The 19294-nt window shown below is 45.9% G+C and overlaps 1 non-coding gene across 15 annotated transcripts; it reads left to right on the top strand.

The window, feature by feature from the left end:
- Window positions 1-2657: 2657 nt before the first annotated feature.
- Window positions 2658-17469, top strand: LOC120101566 (uncharacterized). Of its 15 annotated transcripts, none has more exons than XR_015683568.1 (7): window positions 2658-2689; window positions 2882-2975; window positions 5100-5174; window positions 9669-9736; window positions 10541-10598; window positions 13271-13564; window positions 14032-15047. It is a non-coding gene; the product is annotated as an uncharacterized LOC120101566 (transcript). The 15 variants fall into 15 exon arrangements; XR_015683567.1 differs by having other exon boundaries at window positions 2882-3070; XR_015683572.1 differs by lacking the exons at window positions 2658-2689; window positions 14032-15047 and adding exons at window positions 6030-6221; window positions 17412-17469 and having other exon boundaries at window positions 2899-2975; window positions 9703-9779.
- The last annotated feature ends 1825 nt before the right edge of the window (window positions 17470-19294 follow it).

Below are 19294 nucleotides of genomic sequence, written 5' to 3'. Positions count from 1 at the left end.
TTACTGCTGTGAACAGACACCATGACCAAAGCAAGTCTTATAAAGGACAACAGTTAATTGGGTCTGGCTTATAGGTTCAGAGGTTTAGTCCAGGATCATCAAGGTGGGAACATGGCAGCATCCAGGCAGGCATGGTGCAGGAGGAGCTGAGAGTTCTATTTCTTTTTCTTTTTCTTTCTTTTTTTTTTTTTTTTTTTTTTTTTGGTTCTTTTTTTTTCAGAGCTGGGGACCGAACCCAGGGCCTTGCGCTTCCTAGGTAAGCGTAATCTACCACTGAGCTAAATCCCCAGCCCCGAGAGTTCTATTTCTTTATCTGAAGGCTGCTAGCAGAATACTGGGTCCCAGGCAGCTAGCACAGGGTCTTAAAGCCCACACCCACGGTGACACACCTACTCCAACAAGGTCAACTTCAATGGGCCACCACATCTAATAGTGTCACGCCCTGCACTGAGCTTATCCAAACCATCACAAGTGTGAAGCTTGAGTCCTCTGTCATCTGTAGGAGAATGTGTGTGAACGCCTTTATCCAAAACGCCAATTGAATTGAATATTTTTGTATATTTTACTTAAAGCAAAGCAAGTATCTGCTGTGGTGTTCATGATATGAGTATCTACTGATGTGCGCATGTGTGCATGTTTAGGGGTATATGTCTGAGATTTAACATTACTTCAAGTCACTTTGAATGTCTTTGCCAATTGGATCACATATGAGTTCAACATCATCCTAAACTTAAAAAAAAAAAAACCCTCAAAAAGATTCAATCAATGAGAATTCAATAGTATTCTAGATATCTCTATCTATCTATCTATCTATCTATCTATCTATCTATCTATCTATCTGTCTGTCTGTCTGTCTGTCTGTCTATCTGAGACAGAGTCTTATCATGTAACCCTGGCTGACATGGAACTTGATGTGTATACCAGGCTGACTTTGAATTCATGGAGATCAGCCTGTCTCCGCCTCCCAAGTGCTGGGATTAAGGGCTTGTGCCAGGCTTAGAACTAACTGTGTCTTTCAGCACTTGGAGACTAAACTGTTGTGACTCATATGGCTTCTCATAATCGATCATTAAGCAGTATTAAGCATTTACAAAAATGAGTCTAGGCAGGAAGGGACCTGACAGGCGCAGAGGTCTGAATGAGATTTGGCAGAAGGACAAATGTTCAGGAAAGTTAAATCAAACCACCTACAGCCGTGGCCTTCAGCATCTCTAGCTTAGCTCTCCAGCCACAACCAGTGACAGTGAGGATGTAATACATCTCAATTCAGACTCTAAGGGCTCCTGTCTTACCAGATGTCCCTTCCTCTGTACTAGTGGGTGTTCAAACCAGCCGGTCCCCAGCAAGGAAGGTTGGATTCATTCCACAAACATGCCAATCATTATTTGGAACCCTGAGCTAATTGGTCCTTTCCCATCCTTCCAGATTTAGCTTCTGCCTCTCCTCGTAGCACGCCTATATTAGTTGTAAATGCTTTCCATTGTAAAGAACAACAACAAAACAAGAACGGCATAAGGCTTGTTTTCCCCACACATTTTTCAAGTTGGGATTTGATACCCTCAAGCATAAATTCAGTGATCCATCTGTTCTGGAGGCAACGTGCTATCCAGGGGTCTCCGGAAAGCAGAGTCTGAGATAGAAGCTGGTACGCTGGTTAATTGGAGAAGTGGCCTTGGGGAATAGGAGTAAGAGACAAGAGAGAGTAAAACCGTGGGAGGAGGGAAAACCCCAAAGCACATGTGCTAGTGAGATGGCCAGCTGTGCAGAGATGGGCATTTGATCTCCCAGGGCCTTCTGGGTAAGGTAGTAGAGTTCCTTTGTCTCACCTCTGTCAGTTTCTGCCCCCATTGGTTGTAAGTTACTTAGGGTCATTCACTCTCTTAATCCCTTTCAATGGCTGCAAGCGGTCACAGAAGATCCTACAGGCTTCTTGTGTCCAGATAAAGATGCCCTGGGGCAGGAAGTGGGAGACTTTTGGACCCCACTTGAAAAAAGATGTCAATTTGAGCTTGCCTGAACTTAACCATTCAAGCTTGCAAATTCATCTTTAATGTGACAGAGAATGGCAGAGCCATTTCGTCCCTTTACGGAAAGCCAGCAGTGCATCAACTCTGTCCTAAGGCATATGTGAAGCAATTCCACAACAAATACACCTTTCTAACAGGCAAGGACCCTCTGAGTATACCTGTTTCTGTTGTGTTGGCTTTGAACATACACATTTTACCTTACTGGTTTGGGCAAGATGGCTCCACTTACTATCTAATAAGGAAGGCAGGGCACACAGAGGCCTTCTTGGGAGGATATTTTCCTTGGCCCGTAACCCAGGCTAAACATCTAAGCAAACAGCCAGCCCCAACCTGCAAATGGGTCATCTGGGAACTGGGCCCACCGACTCCCTTAGGCCCTGACAAGCTGCCTTGGCTTATGTCTGAAACAGAGATGCGTGTCCCCTGCGTAAGTGGAAGGTGCTGAAGTACTGATAAATTATTACTGTCATTTTTAAACCACCGAGTTTGTCTAATCCATTACGCACCAGTGAACAACTGGGACCGGTTTGCGTATCCAGAAGCGGCATGCTGCTATCATGAAGCCTAAAATATATCGCACTATCTTGGGAACTGGGGGAGGGCAGAATTTGGAAGGACCTTGAAGTCCTTAGTTGGAGCTTAATGACCTGTGAGGATACCAGGTAAAAATTTAAGAGAAAGTAGGGTAAGACTTTCTCAGAATTGATAGAAAGAGGATTTTGCCTTCGGTGACATGAAGAACAGGCATACGCATGCTCGACTGTGGGAATGTGGGAAGAATGTGGGGAGTGCCAGTTGGAGCAGTGTGCAAGATTTGCTGTCAGCACTTGGATCACTCGGGCTTTTAATTTTAGACATCACGGTGCTCCACGTTCCACAGCGATTGGCCGTGCAGCAGCCGGGATCTGGTACAGGAGGAGAAAGAGCAACTTCTCCAAGTGAATACAAGTACGAACCCTCCCCTTGTGTATTAATAGTTTGGATTTGTTGAAACGGAGTTAATAGATTGCATAACAGAAGAAAGCTCTGTGCCTAAGATTCAGGTATTGTACAACTCCTTTGAATAGTGTTTATTTTGCGTACATAGTTGGGGCTAAGAAGATGATAGCCTTGAACACACGGCTTTAGTTTTGAAACTGTGAGTCCTTAGGCACAAAAGAAGGTTTTCTCTGAAGTTTCCTCAGCTCCTTACAGGAGTTTCCCCCAGACAGAAAGTAATGGTTCCGATCTCCCTTCATTCTCCAGGAAAAATGGAGTCACACCACATCTGTAGCAGAGATATACCTTTTCTCTGGCTAGGATCTCTTTTTTTCAGCCCATTTATCTCTAACAGAAATCATTAATCTTCCTTTAAAATTGCCTGTGTCCTTGGCTTCCCTCTGCCCTATGAAGAGAGTATTATAAGATTCTAAGTCACATCAGGCTTTTGGGTGCTTGGTTTTTACCTTTGTGATTCTCTTGTATACCTAGTGTGTGTGTGTGTGTGTGTGTGTGTGTGTGTGTGTGTGTGTGTGTGTGTGTGTGTGTGTGTGTCTGTCAGTTGGTCAATTGTATTCATTTATGCTCTTGGACTTAATAATTGAAACTTTGAAGGTGTGGGTAGGAAGACATGAGCAGGAAGAGCGTTCGCTTGTTCAGCAAGCACAAGGACCTGAGTTTTAAAACCCTTATCTGCATAAAAGGCCGGGCATAGCTGCATGTGTCCATAATCTCAGCATTGAGGGGCAGAGTCAGGTACATAGGACTTTATGGTTGTTCCAAATAGCTATCCCTAACAAATGTTTTTGAGAAGCCCAAGGGGATGTGTGCAGAAGCGTTGTGAACCACATCTGGGTGGCAATAGGGGGCGGGGGGGAGGGGTCGGGTCTCGATTCCTTGCTGGACCCTGGCATTGGACGAAGATAGTAGTACTAAAAGCACCAAGGTTCAGCGGAAGGAGGAGAAGGTATTTTCTTCTTCCTGTTGAGGATTTCCCCAAGCACCATTGCGCATGCGGTGTTTACGGAACTATAACTGGGAGTTCTTCACAAAGGACCAGCGCTCCGTCCTATCCTGTGGCCCGCTGGGACCAGTCATGTGCCAAATTTGGGCCTCAAGTAGACAACCTGACAGGGCGTTGCGTTTACTCCCCCCCCACCCCCCCTCTGTCACCGACGCAGTCTCAGAATGTCAGAACTTTTCTTTCCTACGGTCGGACTATGTACTTCAACTATCCAGGCAGTACCAACAACAATAAAAAATTCTGGCTGGCCTGTCTCAACGAATTGTCAAATATTTCTAGGCAACTTGGACTCTTTAAATCGCTTAAGGAAGCACAGGACTGTCCTTCAAACACGGACAGCTCAGGACTATCATGTCCCACTTTACAGAGCTCTGGCCAGTGACAGATCAATGTTCCTGCCTTATGCTAGCCTTTTATTTGATATTTAATTTTACTCTTTTGTTTTTATGGAGCTGAATGACCCAAACTCCCTCTCTTACCTAGAAAACAATGATTTTTCTATCATGGTTGTAATTTTTCTTCTTGGATGGTTTTCTTATTCTATCTCGATTACAGCAGAGTAGACAGTAAATAAGTGCTAATTCTGAGACAATAATTGAGGCGCCTTGTGTAAAAATAAAAATCAGAGCTTCTACCTACGCTCTGTAGTTTTGCTCTCTTTAGTCTGCTGCTTGAATTAAAGATGTAAACATCTTGATCAGAGCTTTCTAGGCGGTTTATCTTCCGGTCTTTGTGATTCAAACTGTAAGCGCAACATTTGTTGTCTCAAGCACCCTTGAAAGGAGAAATACTCCATCCTGTCCTCTTACCGTTCCCCCCCACCACCACCCCTACCCTTCCCCCACATTTTTTTCAAACAAAAGCCTGAACCCAAAAGGGCTCACACAGAATTTCAGAAGCCCATGATTACTCTTCAGAAATTAAAGAGAGAGAGAGAGAGAGAGAGAGAGAGAGAGAGAGAGAGGGAGAGAGAGAGAGAATCCCACATTTGACAGAAATTGTTAAGAGTCTACAATTAACTAATAGGTATAGCATTAGCGTTTTTCTAATCAAAATCTATTGTTCTGCAGAGGCTCAGAGCTGTTGTTTTAACTGACACTGGCTTGCCCTTCCAGGAAGCCTGGGGAGAGAGCGACGAGCGAGAGGTGAGCGAATGTGTGGGCGAGCTCCTGTGCTCAGGCCCTACTTTGAATCTGTCAGCGCCCCCCCAACCCCCACCACCCTGGGCAGCTGAACTTCTGCCCTGTCTCAGAGAGTAGCAGTGTGTCACTCCAACTGACCTTTTCTTTCTTGGATGTCCTCAAAAGGAAGGAGAAAAGAATAAGCTCTTAAGTTCTTGTTGAACCCATAATAATAATACTAACAACAACACATTTAAAAAAGAGAGGGAGGGGGGAAAGAATAGAAGAAGAAATCTGTGAGACAAGATGTGGGAGCATTTGGCGGGTGTCACCTCCGGTAGAGAGGGCACATTCTCCTTGGATCTGCAAGATGCAAGACAAACAACAGAAATTCTCTTGAAGTCTTCTGGGGGTTAAATGATTAACTGGGTCATATAATTTATCTCATGACGCGAGTACTTCAAGTGTTCTTTGCCGAAACACAGTATGCCAGGGGTGCGATTTGTGGGTAGAGAGATTCATAAACAATGGTCCACCTGTCTTTACAAAATACCATATCGGCTGCAAGTGAAGTGGGGGGCAGGAAAGAGGAATCCCTCCATTCAACTTAAACAACAGAAACTGGTATCCTACCCCACCAGTTTTGGTGTTTCTCCGGTGTTCTGCAGGAATGTTCCTTGATGTAGCCGCCACACTCTGCTTAGTAGAGAATGTTGCTGAGTTTCTAAGACCTCCCCACAAAGCCCCACACACATGCCAACCGTATACTGACAGGCTTCCTAACAGCCTGTTTAGTAGCAGGGTACAGAGCTTGGGCCTTCCCTGGAGGCAGCCGGAAGGTTTAAGTCCCTCTGCCAAAAACTGCTCCTGCCCTTGCAGTACTGCCTGGAGACCACCGCCCAAGTTGAGGAGAAAAAGCAAATCCCAAGGCTGACTCCACTCTTACTCATCTGGACAGGGGATATATGTATTATAAGCAAGACATAACTGAACCCTCAAAACCAGTTCTCTCTTTTTCAACATCATTGAGCTATTTAGCAGGACAGCAAGGGAACAATCCTCTCCTGGAAGGTGAGTTCTGGGTTATTCCAAAGACAGCCGTTTCGCTTTTCCCATTCGCACTATAAGATCTTGCTAGCTGCTCCCGAGTCACCCTTGTCTGTCTTCTCTGTGACTTGCAAACTCAGATGCCCTGAGCCACGTAGCTTGCCCATCACATTCATGGGATGCTTGTCACTGATGCTCAGGGTAGCTCCCTCGGCCAGCCTGCCCAGCCACTTTCCAGTGTTTCTGCTCTTTCTGGAAGCAATATTAGGATATTGGGATAAGGAGGTCTTATAAGGGTCCACGATTCACAGAAGAATGATAGCCCAGACTCAAACAGTATGTAAAAGCAAGATCTGCAGAAGTCTAACATGTTGGGGTCTACCATCTACAGGGATAGAGGCACCCAAGTGAGCTTGAAGGCCCGGTTTAAAGTACATCAGGGGAATTCCAAGTCAGGGCTAGGTGACTGTTTTCTTAATCTGTTAACTATCTCTAGGGACATTTCAGAACCATTGCTGGGGAGTGGAGGACTGGAAACTGTTGCTGGGGAAGTCTAGAAACTGTTGCAGACTCATTGCCCTTGACTCTGGTCAGGTGACTGAACAGCTTCTGACTGGCCGCCTGAGGCCTGGCCTCTTTTCAGTAACTGACTTGCCTAGACTTGCCCGGACTTGCTTCGTTCTTTAAAACAGAGATTTAGGCCTTGTCTCCTGAACTGCCAATTTGAACCTGTGATGGAGTCAGCCTGTCTCAGTCTTCAACCCTGGGTACTAGATGTCTGGGGTTTCATCTAGACGGTGTGTGGTCTAGATGTGGGTTTGCACCTCCTGGGTAGCATGGGGCCTTCATCTCATGGGCTACCTGCCTGGTGGAGGATGGTGGCCAGAGAAATAGCATAGCAGGAGCCCCTCATGAAACCACAGGAATCTCAGTAGAGGTCCTCTTTGCTCAGGTCAGGAATGGTCCCTTACTAAAGCTATGATGAGAACCTGGTGTCACGAGTATATTATTGGGATGTTCAGTGCACCTTAAATAGGCAATCTGAGCAAGAAGCTAGAGGAGAAGCCAAGGCAAGCTCATAGAGGGTTTGGTAGGAAGGATGACTTGGTGGTCAAGGGGAAATTTTAAGTATGAAACTAACACTAGCATTTAGGAAGACGAAACTGGAGATGTGTAGAATCAGGCAGTGGAGAGATCTTTCAGTATTGTTGGCATTTTAGTATACCAGAGAAATTCCTGAATGAATGAAGGCAGACACGGGGTGGGAATGGCATCAGGGCAGAGTCAACAGATGTTTTTAGGGTATGCTTCTTCATGAGGGCTTCGTAAGATAGATTCCTTCACAGATGTGTAGCTGTTTGTTTCAGATCGAAATATTAGCTTATAGGGCATTGGTTCTCAGCCTGTGGGCTGCAAGCCCTTTGGGCGTCACCTATCCGATATCCTACCTATCAGATATTTACACTGTATATATACAGTAACAGTAGCAAAAGTATAGTTATGAAGTAGCAGTGGAATAATTTTATGGTTGGGGTCAGCACAATATGAGGAACTGGGTTGAAAGGTCGCAGCATTAGGAAGAACGAGACCCACTGTGATGGAGGGAAGATAGGCCCCCAAAACCTGACAAGAGGGTTGCCAGACTTGCAGGCCCCTCACCCAGGCTATGGAAGCCGTGGGGTGGGGGAAGCTCTTCTGTGGCACTGCCTGCAGTACCAGTAATAAAGTTTCCATGAAGAGATGCCCAGGTTGGGGTGAGGTTTTAAAGGTGTAACTGCCTTTAGTCAGCCATGTTCCTGTAACTAAGACAGTTAAGAAACTTGTCTAGAACTGCCTTTGCCCTCCCTGGGGTGAATAGATATCTGTTCACTCATCTCCCCATTCTTCATGACCCAGCAGGGGTCTCCAGTTTGAAGAGTGTGCAGACATCACAGTACATTGCCTAAGGAAAAGGTTGAAGAGAAGGTATGAGCTGGAAGGCAAAGGGTGTGTGTGTGTGTGTGTGTGTGTGTGTGTGTGTGTGTGTGTGTGTATGGGTTCAGCCTTCATGATTCTAAGCCTAGGTATCCTGTGACTATGAGTGATGAGTGTTCAAATTTTAAGCATCTTCATTTTGAATACAGAGAACATGCTGTGGGAACATGGTGGAGGTTTTGTCATGGTTGGTTGGTTTTCAGGTTTTGATTTGTTTGGGATATTTGTTTGCTTGTTGTTGTTGTTGTTTTTTTTTTTTTTTTAGAAGTTTGCTTTCCAGTTCTTGAAGGCTAACAATTTATATCTTGAAGTTTGTTTCCACTTCTTGTATTTGACACTTTGTTCCTATTTCACTGAAAAAATGGGCATCCTCTGTGGTAGATAAATATCAGTTACAGACAGTCCCTGACTCAACATGGTTCATTTAGGAATTTCCAAATTTACACTGGCACAAAAGTGATAAACTTCTGTAGCAATGGCGTTCTGGAGGTTTTTTGTTTGTTTTTGAGACGTTCTGACTGTGGAGGCCAGGCTGGCCTCAAGTCAATGATCTTCTTTCCTTAGCCTCCCCGATGCTGGGATTATAAGCATGTGCCACCACACCTGGCTTCAAAGTTTGGCTTTTGATGCTTTCTTGGGCTAATGACAGGGCGTACTGCATGACTCAGGGTGGTGACAGTTTGCAGCAGCTCCTAGCCAGTCTCTAGTTGGTACCATTTTTCAGTGAGCTGGGTTGTAAGGCTCAGTGGGTTAGCCACATTAAACACACTTTGAGCATATGTTGTTTTTGCTTCTAATGTACTTATTGAGATTAGCCTCCACCAAAAGCCTCTTCATTTCATTAAGGAGGCAGCAGTGACCTCGGCGAGTTATCGTGTCCTTTGCCAGGTTCTTAAAAACGTGGTATTCAGGTGGCCTTTCGGCATCTAGCTTGGCCACCTCTTAGAAGCTGTAGTAGGGGCAGCCTGCAGCTGCTGAGTGAGCTTGCGGGATCTCCTAAGTGTTAAGATACTAGGAGTAAAAAACGGCACCCCACGCCCACCCACACTCATCCTGCTATTGTCTAAATTCTGGATAACTAAGAACTCACTGACATGCCGAACTTGGGAAAGCAGATAGCTCTGACGAGAACCGCGTTTTCCCAAGAGCCTGAGGATGGTAAAGTGACCATCGAGAAGCAAGCCTGAGCCTCAACACGCATTGTAGCTGGCACCTCGAATTGACAGTTTCTCAGAGGACTGATTTCCCCTAGATGAGATTTTCTTGTTCCCTTTCTAACCTTTTGGCTGGTAGCAATAGGATGGCATGTTGTTATTTTCCAAGTTGCCAAGATTAATGCTCGTTTTCTGGTTAATTAGAATCTTTTAAATAAAAACACTCTAAGTTCAGGCTATTGTAGCACTCATTACCATTTCTGCAGTATCTTCGCGGGCAGCTATTATGCCAGGCTGCGGTAATTTTAACACGGCCCTTTTATTCTGTGTGTCTTTATTGAAGACTTGGTACTCATTACCGGATTGTCTCCTGACAGCCCAGACTACTCCCCTAGACTCTCCTCCTGAGCGGTAAGGAATCTATTTTGCATCCTCGAGGGCCTTCCTGGATCAGGTAAGGTGCCGCCTTAGAAGATAATGAAAACTCGGGGTCTACAAGCTCTTAACATGGAGTCCTTCGCACTAGGCCCTCGAATCTCTCTATACTCCATTCAGTCTTTTGAAGGTCGCTTCCATTCTGCAAACATTGGCTGCTTGATGGTGGGATTTTCTATTCCTCTGTTTACTCTCTTTCGCATTAAGGCACTCAATACTATGCTTCAAGAGGTGACTGGAGGAGCCATTTGGACTCCTACCATGTAACCTACCATGGAGTAACCGTGTAACTACTGTGTTTGGTCAATCACAGGAACAGTTCCATCTAAACTGAAAAAAAAAAACTATCCCATGCTTAAACTATTCTTCCCAAGAAGCAAAGAAAGATAAATTATGATTATTTTCATGGATGGCCTACTAATATATGGCACTGAGCATGTATACAAAGTCTGTGGCTAAACTGAGGTGGGACAGGCGTGGATTAGGTCCCTACCCATTTCAGTGGTAAATCTTCCACAGTGTTCTGGGCCTCGTTGTTCTTGAACCTAAAGCTCCCTGACTTATAGACCTCCCAGTGGGTTGCTAGCTAGGGGTGAGTAGGGGCAGCTGTGCTTCTGGACCCCCACTCTGGGTCTCTGACAAGTCATAGCTCTCCTACCTGTGCTATGTTGCCAGCAAGCTGTACTGGGAAGTGGTTAGGAAATCTGGTGGCTGAGGGAGGGTCAGGGGCTACTCTTCCAAACGCCTGTCATCTCTCTTCATTTTCCCTCTCTCCCTCAGATTCCTTTGCTTAGCCCCAGGCTTCCAGAACTCCACCATGTTCTTTAATGGCTTACAGGTAAGACAAAACCAGCCAAGTGAAGGTGTCTCTTTTCCCGTCTCACAGACACAGAGTCTAGAACACGTAGGTCTGACATTTCCTGTTTCTGTGTCTTACATTTTATTGTGCATGTATTTCCCCCTGGGAACCTATGAACTCATAAATGAGCCACTATACTTTAGCACTGAGGTATATCAGGCGCTGAACTTGTCTCTGGCTGTTCAGGGAAGTGTGGTGTCCCCAGCCTGACCTTGGGAAGAAAATTAATTCTTCTTAACAAAGGTATTATGGGACAGGTGCCGGCTGTAAACAAGGATGGATCTGTAGACCCTCTGGGTAGAAAGCTTATGTGGGCTGGAAAAAAAGCCGCCTCGCATATAGCCACTGGTCACATGGATATCCAAGTACCCTGGTGGTCCTTGTATTTCTCATTTAAATCCTGCTCTGCTTGGTGTCCCCAATGCTTCAAATGGTCCCTGTGAATATGTAGAAATAAGCGTCCTTTGGAAGCCCTGTGACAGCTCTCATCAAAGCCCGAGCTCTCTGTCCAAGGGTGAGTTTCATGAGAGGGAGAATAACGGGCAGCTAACCACATTTTACTCTTTGACATCCCAATTACATTAAGCAAGGCAGGCATTAGAGATCAATAGATGGGTCGGCCCAGTGATGTGTGGAGGAGAGAAGGGCGGGTCACGGAGGAGATGGCCCAGGGTGGTCACAGGGCAGTGGTTGGTGTCTCTGAACAGAACTCACCCTCTGCGAGCCTCGGCCTGTGGCTTCTAAAGTGCTGTCCCTTCATTACCTCCCCGCTGTCCTATTCTGACAGCCTGCGCCTGTCAATCTGGACCATTTCCTGGACTGGAAAGCTGGTTAACTAGGGTTCTCGCCATTTCAAAAGGAGGTTTCTGTTTGTGGCAATAACAAGGGAGTGCACTCTCCACTCCCGGGCATTTTCCACTGAAGCCCGATTGGCCCCCAACTCAGGCTCCATCAATCTATTTCTAACTTCCTCGATACAGGTGCCCACAGGGCTCGCCTTTTCTGGCGGTGCGTTCTTTATTTTACAACTGATTGACTAAGGCGTAGAGTTTAGTAGATTGAGAATTAAATAAATGCATACCAAAGAATTCCTTCCCTAGTGGCTAGGTTTTGATTATTCTGTTGACCTTAGAAAAGACATGCCCTTGGGACAGAGAGGGGGAACCAATACCACCTCCACCCACAAACCCTCCGGTGGCCAAGGCCAGATGTTCCTGCTAAGACTAATTCAATTGCATTTAAAGTTAAAAGGTAGAAAACTCACTCCCCTTCCCCCACCTCACCTCCGAGAATTAGCACACACCTGATGGAAGAGAAACACAGTATCTGTCATGGTGAAGGGGCTGATGATCCTTGGAAAATGAGGGTGGATTTGGCTCTCTGGCTGGGGTTCAGGAGGACTCCCAGGAGCTACATTAGGGTTTGTTACTTACTTACAGTGACAGGAGGTGTGGCTTCACTGTGAGGATGTACAAGCCTTGTAGTTCAATTGCCACACAAATCTAGCGCTTCCCGAATGGGTGGACATCAAAGGAGTGAATGTAGTGTTTAGCCGTCTGCCCATGAACACTTTATCTCCTTATCTACTCTGGAGGTCTTTGCATTCCAGGTGCCTGCTATGTGCCAAAGACTGGAAGAGACCGTGGTAGAAATAAAAGAAGATGGCCAGTGTCTACTTGCCCTCTATCTGTGCTGGGAGACGGTCTTAACTAGCATATCACTAGCATCTTTTTTTTTTTTTTTTTTTTTTGGTTCTTTTTTTCGGAGCTGGGGACCGAACCCAGGGCCTTGCGCTTCCTAGGTAAGCGCTCTACCACTGAGCTAAATCCCCAGCCCCGCTAGCATCTTTAAATGGTAAAATAGTATTACTTGCTTATCAGAGAGGCTGTTAGGAGTGCTTGTGTGGCCCTCATACTTCTCGAGGCTCTCCATTTCAGGCAGTGTCAATTCCAAAACCATGGTTCCTTTTATCCTATGGGGCCCCGGTCCACAGTCCATCTTGAACTCTTAAGAGAGGATGAACAAGGGGCTTTGGTGTTTTCCTCTGCTCTGGGCTCTGGACTCTGTGCCTGGCCTTTCTCTATGGATGGTGTGCTCAGGATAGAGGGCGAGCCATTCAGAATAAATCTGGAGTGAAGCCAGACTTCTTAAATAGAAGCCAAGAGATGTCCATCATTGTCCAGAGGCTTCTCTTTGCTGCTCAAGATTGTCTGAATGGTTCCTGTAACTCACAGTGACACCCCCTACACTGTCCTTGGTTTATGTAGTGGGAAAGTCACAGAAGAAAGTGTTGAGTAGCAGTACATCTATGGAATGATGGACTGAAACAGATACTAGGCCTACTATGTCCCAATCCAAGTGTCTCTCACAAACTATGGACCTGGAATTGATGGTGTCAATCTTTATAAGAACCTGAAGGAGGGTGAGGAAACTCAGGACCTGCAAAGCAGCCATCTTGTACTGTATATAGGGAGAAACTAAGAACACACTGTCATCTCAGAAACACAAGCATGTTCTGGGAGAACTGAGAAGAGAAAGTGAGGCTTTGCTGAGGAGGGCATCACAGTTTTGGACAGTTTTCCAGTTCTTAAGAGTCTGTATCTTCATTTCTTGTTCCTTGTAAAATGGAGCTGTGCTTCCTGTCTTTGCAGGTCTAGACCTTCAGGGTTTCACCCCAACAAGTCCCAATTTGTTTTCAGTTGTGAGACTTGAACCCAGATCTTTGTATACAACAGGCAGATGCCTTGCCTCTCAGCTACAGTTCCAGCCCCTTACCCAGTCACTTGCCAGCTTCAGGCAAAAGTGCCCAAGCAGTGTGATGCCAGCTCACACTTTGTGTACGTTAATGTTCCCGATGGTGGTGGCACTCCGTTGGTTGCAGAATGAATGGACATGGTGCAGAGCTGGGGAGAGCGGTTGGCGTATTTAGAAATTGCATCTATCAGGTAATACCATCCAGCTTCTTATTTTCTAAGACAGAAATTCGTGGCTCACGGTAACGGCCACGAGTCATGTGTTTAAAGTCGTTTAAAATGTTCATGGGGAAGATGCCACATTAATCATATAATTTGGGCTAATGTGAATATTTTTATAGGGTTATTAACATTTCAAAGATGTTAGAGCTGTTTTGGAATTTAAAATTAGATTTATGGATTTGAGGAACACATAAAAAATTAATCTGATTTCTTCTGGTTTGAAATGGAGAATGAGGGGACTGGAGGCCATGGACGTAGTGAGCAGAGTGGCAAAAGCAATTTAAGAGACAAGAAAGGACAGCAGGCTTTGAGAGCACCAAGGGACGGGCTGAGGATCCTAGTGAAAGTTGTTTGCGGATGACATCTCTCCTTTTGTTTTGACTAACTTTTAAAAATTCATTCTTTTTGGCTACCCATTCACTCTTTGGGTTATGCAGGTGTTTTCATAGAATTTGCTCTCTAGTGAAGTTAGAGATACAGAGGATCCCAAAATTCATCTGCCCAAGGGGACAGAAGGTTGGAAAGGGTGCCCTGCAGCGAGCATCTCCAAGCTAAGAGCTTCACCCTGCGTCCTTGTCACAGTCCGAGGCCAGGATGATTTTCCAGTGTTCACGGTGGCCAGGAAGAGAAAGCAAAGGCTCATGTGGGGCAGGAGAGCAGCACTCCATGAGCCCTCCCAAGGCCATGAACACTCAGCTGATATACTCAGATCAATTTAAAAACTACCATACAGCAACTGTGGACTGGCATGTTTCTGATGTTACCATGGTACGGTTCTTAATGGCAGGAGATTGGAAACAACCGAATGTCTATCAACAGTGAAATGAATGAATGAATCACCTGGTCCATCTTACATAAGTAATGCGCCACCTAAATGAGCAGTAAGAGACCTCCTCTACATGCTGGCCTAAAACAGGCTTCGTGGCTTGGGGCTAAACGAAAAAACTGGGTATAGTATGCATATATACATGTGCATATACATATGTATGTATATATATGTTCATATTTAGTTTATATGCATATCCAAGCACACATGCATCTGTTTGCATATGAAAAGAGTGTATCTGGAAGCATGCACACATAAATGCATTTACGCAGTAGGGAGATAAGCTGGTAGTGTTGGTTGCCCCGGGAAAGGCACTTGTCTGGCAGTGAATGCACTGTTTTACTGAACAGAAGCTTTCCCCTTTTCTGAGCCTTGGTTATTTCTCCGAATACCAGAAACTCCCAAAGACTTTTGGCCATGTAGCGATAGACTAAGAAGGCAGGTCTTGTGGGACTCTCTCTGAGTCTGGAACACCTTGAGAGTTCACACAGTCTGGGCTCACGTTCTTGCTTGCCTCACGTCACTGTTCCAGTTTACTTGGTGGTGGTGGTTGTTAGACAGAGTTTCCCTGTGTAGCCCAGGTCTACCTCAGGTTATGAACTTCCTTACTCCACTTGCTTAAATGCCCTGACTCTTCTTTCTTTTCTGTCTTCCTTTTTTCTTTCCTCCTTTCCTTCTTTTCTTTTCTTCTTTCCTTCCCTCCTCCCTTCCTCTCTCCCTCCCTCCCTCCCTTCCTCTCTCCCTCCCTCCCTCCCTCCCTTCCTTCCTTCCTTCCTTCCTTCCCTCCTCCCTCCCTCTCTCCCTCCCTCCCTCCCTTCCTTCCTTCCTTCCTTCCTTCCTTCCCTCCTCCCTCCCTCTCTCCCTCCCTCCCTCCCTTCCTTCCTTCCTTCCTTCCTTCCTTCCCTCCTCCCTCCCTCCCTCCCTCCCTTCCTTCCTTCCTTCCTTCCTTCCTTCCTTCCTTCCTTCCTCCCTTCTTCTCTCTCTCCATCCCTCCCTCCCTCCCTCCCTCCCTTCCTCCCTTCCTTCCTTCCCTCCTCCCTTCTCTCCCTCCCTCCCTCCCTTCCTTCCTTCCTTCCCTCCTCCCTTCTCTCCCTCCCTCCCTCCCTCCCTTCCTCCCTCCCTCCCTCCCTCCCTCCCTCCCTCCCTTCCTTCCTTCCTTTCCTTTTCTTTGAGACAAGGTCTCTCCAAATAGCCCTAGCTGTCTTGGACTCACTCTGTAGACCAGGCTGGCCTCAAACTCACAGAGCTCCACCTGCCTCTGCCTCCTGAGTGCTGGGATTAAGGGTGTGCACCAAGACACCATATCGGAGTTTGCTCTTTGTACTTTAACTTGGACTTCAGCAAATTCAAGTCTGATCTCAGGAATCTTGTGTAGCCTGTATGGATCCTGCAGGGTTAATTGAAGCCCTACTTGGTTGCACGGTAGCTCTCGGGTATATCCTGGTCTCTAAGGCAGCATACATACAATTCCAGGAGTTCAGGAGGGATGGTCCTGTTATTTCATATATACAATTCCAGGAGTCCTCTGCTGGGGAAGGAAGGAGGTCACAAGGCAGCTGTTATAACATTATCTTGAACTGTTGCCATCCCAGCAGTAACCTCCTTAACTGCCTCGCTTTTCCAAAGGGCAATTTGGGGAAAAAAAATCTATGTAGTGGATGAAGCTGCAAACATCAGACTATAACTCACGCCTCTCAGGGCTGTTCCCATTCCTGGAAGACTTTTCTAGTGGTCTACTGCTATGCGTCGAACCTGGCCAGCCTGAACCTCGAAACTAGCAATGGATTACGCCTTTCTGGGCTGTAACGATGTGTGCCTGAAGGCAAGTCTACCCAGCCTAGTTCAGCATCCTCTTCCCCTTCTCTTTAGTGAAAGGTCTCAGATTGCCTGTAGTTTACTTGATTCAGTTTCTCTCTTCTTTGGGTACAATATATGACGACCAGGGGCAGCTGTTTGCCAAGGCACAGCATGCTTTTCTCAGTCTTCACATGGTCAGGGGCTACCTTAGGCCTTGTAAACATTGATGCCACCTTCAACTACAAGCCTAGGTTGCTGTCTGCTGCTCTCTGGGGTGGTTAGATCTTTTCTGTGCCTTGACACCTTGTATACTGTCAAGGATCCAAGAGGAAGCTGTATCACAAATGATGAGACTTTGAAGAAAGATCCTTCTTGGACCCGTGGACAGGGTTAAAGGTACTGAGGTTAAATGGAGACTGAGGGAAATGGCAGGAGAAGACTTTGTAAGTCCCTGGCCTGGAGGAACAGAGGGGAATTGGAGTAAGAGGAGCTTGAGCCAAGGGAAGAGGCCTCCCTCTGACTCCACACACACAAGTCAAGGCAAGATACAACCGGTGCCAAACCATGGAATGGAAGCAGGGTGGGGTGGGTGGGGTGAAAAGGATGGGGTTGGGGTATTCCTACCTCTCTTTCACCATGAATTTTACGACTCTGCTAGTGCCTCCCATTGACCAAACATAACCAGGAGTCAGAAAGACTCGGGGGCGGGGTTGGGGAGTTCAGCAAGGTTGTTGCAAGGAGAGCATCCTGGGGCAGCTAGAGGGACAGCATACTGGTGGCAAATGGGTCAGTAGTCAGAGGCAATGGAGACCTAACACACTTACCTAAAGACTTCCAGGGCCTCAGTGGGCTCATTACTGAAGCCAGAAGCATGGGGCACATGGATTCTTTTGGGTTTATCATGGGATGAGCATGGGGTAAGACAATGCTGTCATTGTCTTGCCTTTTGAATATCTCCTATTGGCTGCCAGTCCTTCTGAGGAATCTTTCTATTGCCCGATCCTGTGAGCAGCCTACTTATCTTCTGCTTTAAAAAAAATTTAAATTCTTTTCCCTCATATTTTAAATTTTGAATTAATAATAATAAAAAAAAATCCCTCAAGGTTGACAAGGACTGGGGTTGACAGTAACTATGGCTTTTAGAAATCCCTGTTGTCCATTTAAATTTTAATGTTTCTATCATTTGTTCCTCAGCGTAAATTAACAGCCATGGCAGCGTGTGGGGTTTCTTTTCTAAAGTCGAGACTTTAAATTTAATTCAATCGCGGAGATTTACGGCACTTCTGTATTTCACACGGCAGAATCAATAATGTGACTGAAGTGAAGAAGATAAAAATTTATGGTATCTTGCAATTTAATGGTTGAAAAGATGCAATTGGAGAGATCATAAATTGTGAAGGAGTTTATGCTTCATTGCTCCTGATTCAGTGCTTGCTGTTGGGACTTGATTTGTGGCTATTCACACGGTGTGATTAATGGTGTGATCGATGCTTGCTGCAGCGCGGTAAAGCAGTTGTAATGCTCTTCATTAGAATAAATAAAATAAATTGACTGAAGCTTTATAAAAACTGTGTAACATTTAAAATCTAAAATGTCAATTTTTTTTTCCCAGTTACAATTTAGGATTCCTCGGGCAGTTTCCACCTACGGCCCATCACTCATTGTCATTCTTTTGGGGATGTTATAGAAACCCATGTGGGTTTGGGTTAGCTTTATTCGAAGCTCACTGAAGGGGAAAGGAAGAAGAGTTGAATAGGATCGCAGGAGCTGGGACATTGTGGTGGCTGTGCTCTGTCATGTTCCTAATGTGCATTTTATCCTTCTTAAACACACGGAGTTTAAAGAAATCAAGGCAGAGAATGACCCCTCTGTTCACCGATTTGTCACAAACAAAATGAAAGCGGGTTGTGTTCATTTCTGGGGCAGGTGGGTATTCAGGTGCAGGCACCCACCCTTTAGAAAGCTTTGTCTTCATGTCTAACTGCTTCCGTTGTGTGCACACACTGTGGCTCAAAAATAGGGAGGAGCAGGGAGTCTCCCTGGGTTTGTCAAGAATAAGGTACACGTAGATACTGCCTCCAAGCCTGGCTGGGTACGGTTACTTTTACACACACACACACACACACACACACACACACAGAGAGAGAGAGAGAGAGAGAGAGAGAGAGAGAGAGAGAGAGAGAGAGAGAGAATTTTTTGCCAACTGGGGAGCTTATTCAGTGCATTTAAAGACCAGCTCTTGCTTCCACTTCAAACTCAGAGATTAATACTGCCAGTTAAGGCAAGCTTTTGGCACATCCCAGAGAGGGGCATGGTCTTTTTGCTTGCTTCATTTCATGTGACTAGTTTGTCTTCTCATTAAAATGGTGAAAGTCACCAGCCAGTGGCCAGATGGGTCTAATAGACTCAGTTGGCTATAACTGACTTATGGGGGGCTCCAAACCACCAAGAGATCACAGACCGACACGATGCCTTGGATCTGGAAAACCTTTGAAGGGTGTTTGCATTGCTCAAGGAGATTCCATAAAAATGAAGGTAGACAGGTTTGCCGATGGCTGTCCCTCAATATCAAGGCCTTAAAGGAAAGGACATAGGGATAAGGCACCCTGTCATTGGCTTTTAACAACCATATTGAAGTTCTAATTCCTGTCACCCTGGGATTCTCCAGGAAGAAGCGAGTGGACAGATGCAAAGAGGTGGCCAATCTGTGTTAGTTCCCAACTCTAAGGTATCAAACCCACTGAATTTCAGGATCTTTAAAAATTTCCTGGGAGAGAGCCTTCACTCAATCTCTATCTCCAGAATGATAGTGTCTTGGTGTAGCAAGACCTAACTTCCTAAAACAAGTTCTCTACCTTGGCCACCCTCCAGTGACTGAACTGCCTTCTGTGTTGGTATCTAGGAGCTAAACAGCAAAGGGAACTGCACCGGATTCCCCAGCAGCTTGCACTGGACATGTATTTCACAGGGTGGGACTTCCTGTGTCACTCAGCATTGGACTTGTATTTCACAGGGTGGGACTTCCTGTGTCACTCAGCATTGGACTTGTATTTCACAGGGTGGGACTTCCTGTGTCA

This window comes from Rattus norvegicus, chromosome 3, assembly GCF_021556685.1.
Source record: "Rattus norvegicus strain SHRSP/BbbUtx chromosome 3, alternate assembly SHRSP_T2T, whole genome shotgun sequence".
In the NCBI taxonomy this organism is placed as follows: domain Eukaryota; kingdom Metazoa; phylum Chordata; class Mammalia; order Rodentia; family Muridae; genus Rattus; species Rattus norvegicus.
Note: the sequence above shows the minus strand (reverse complement) of the source record. Positions and strands in the feature narration are given on the sequence as shown.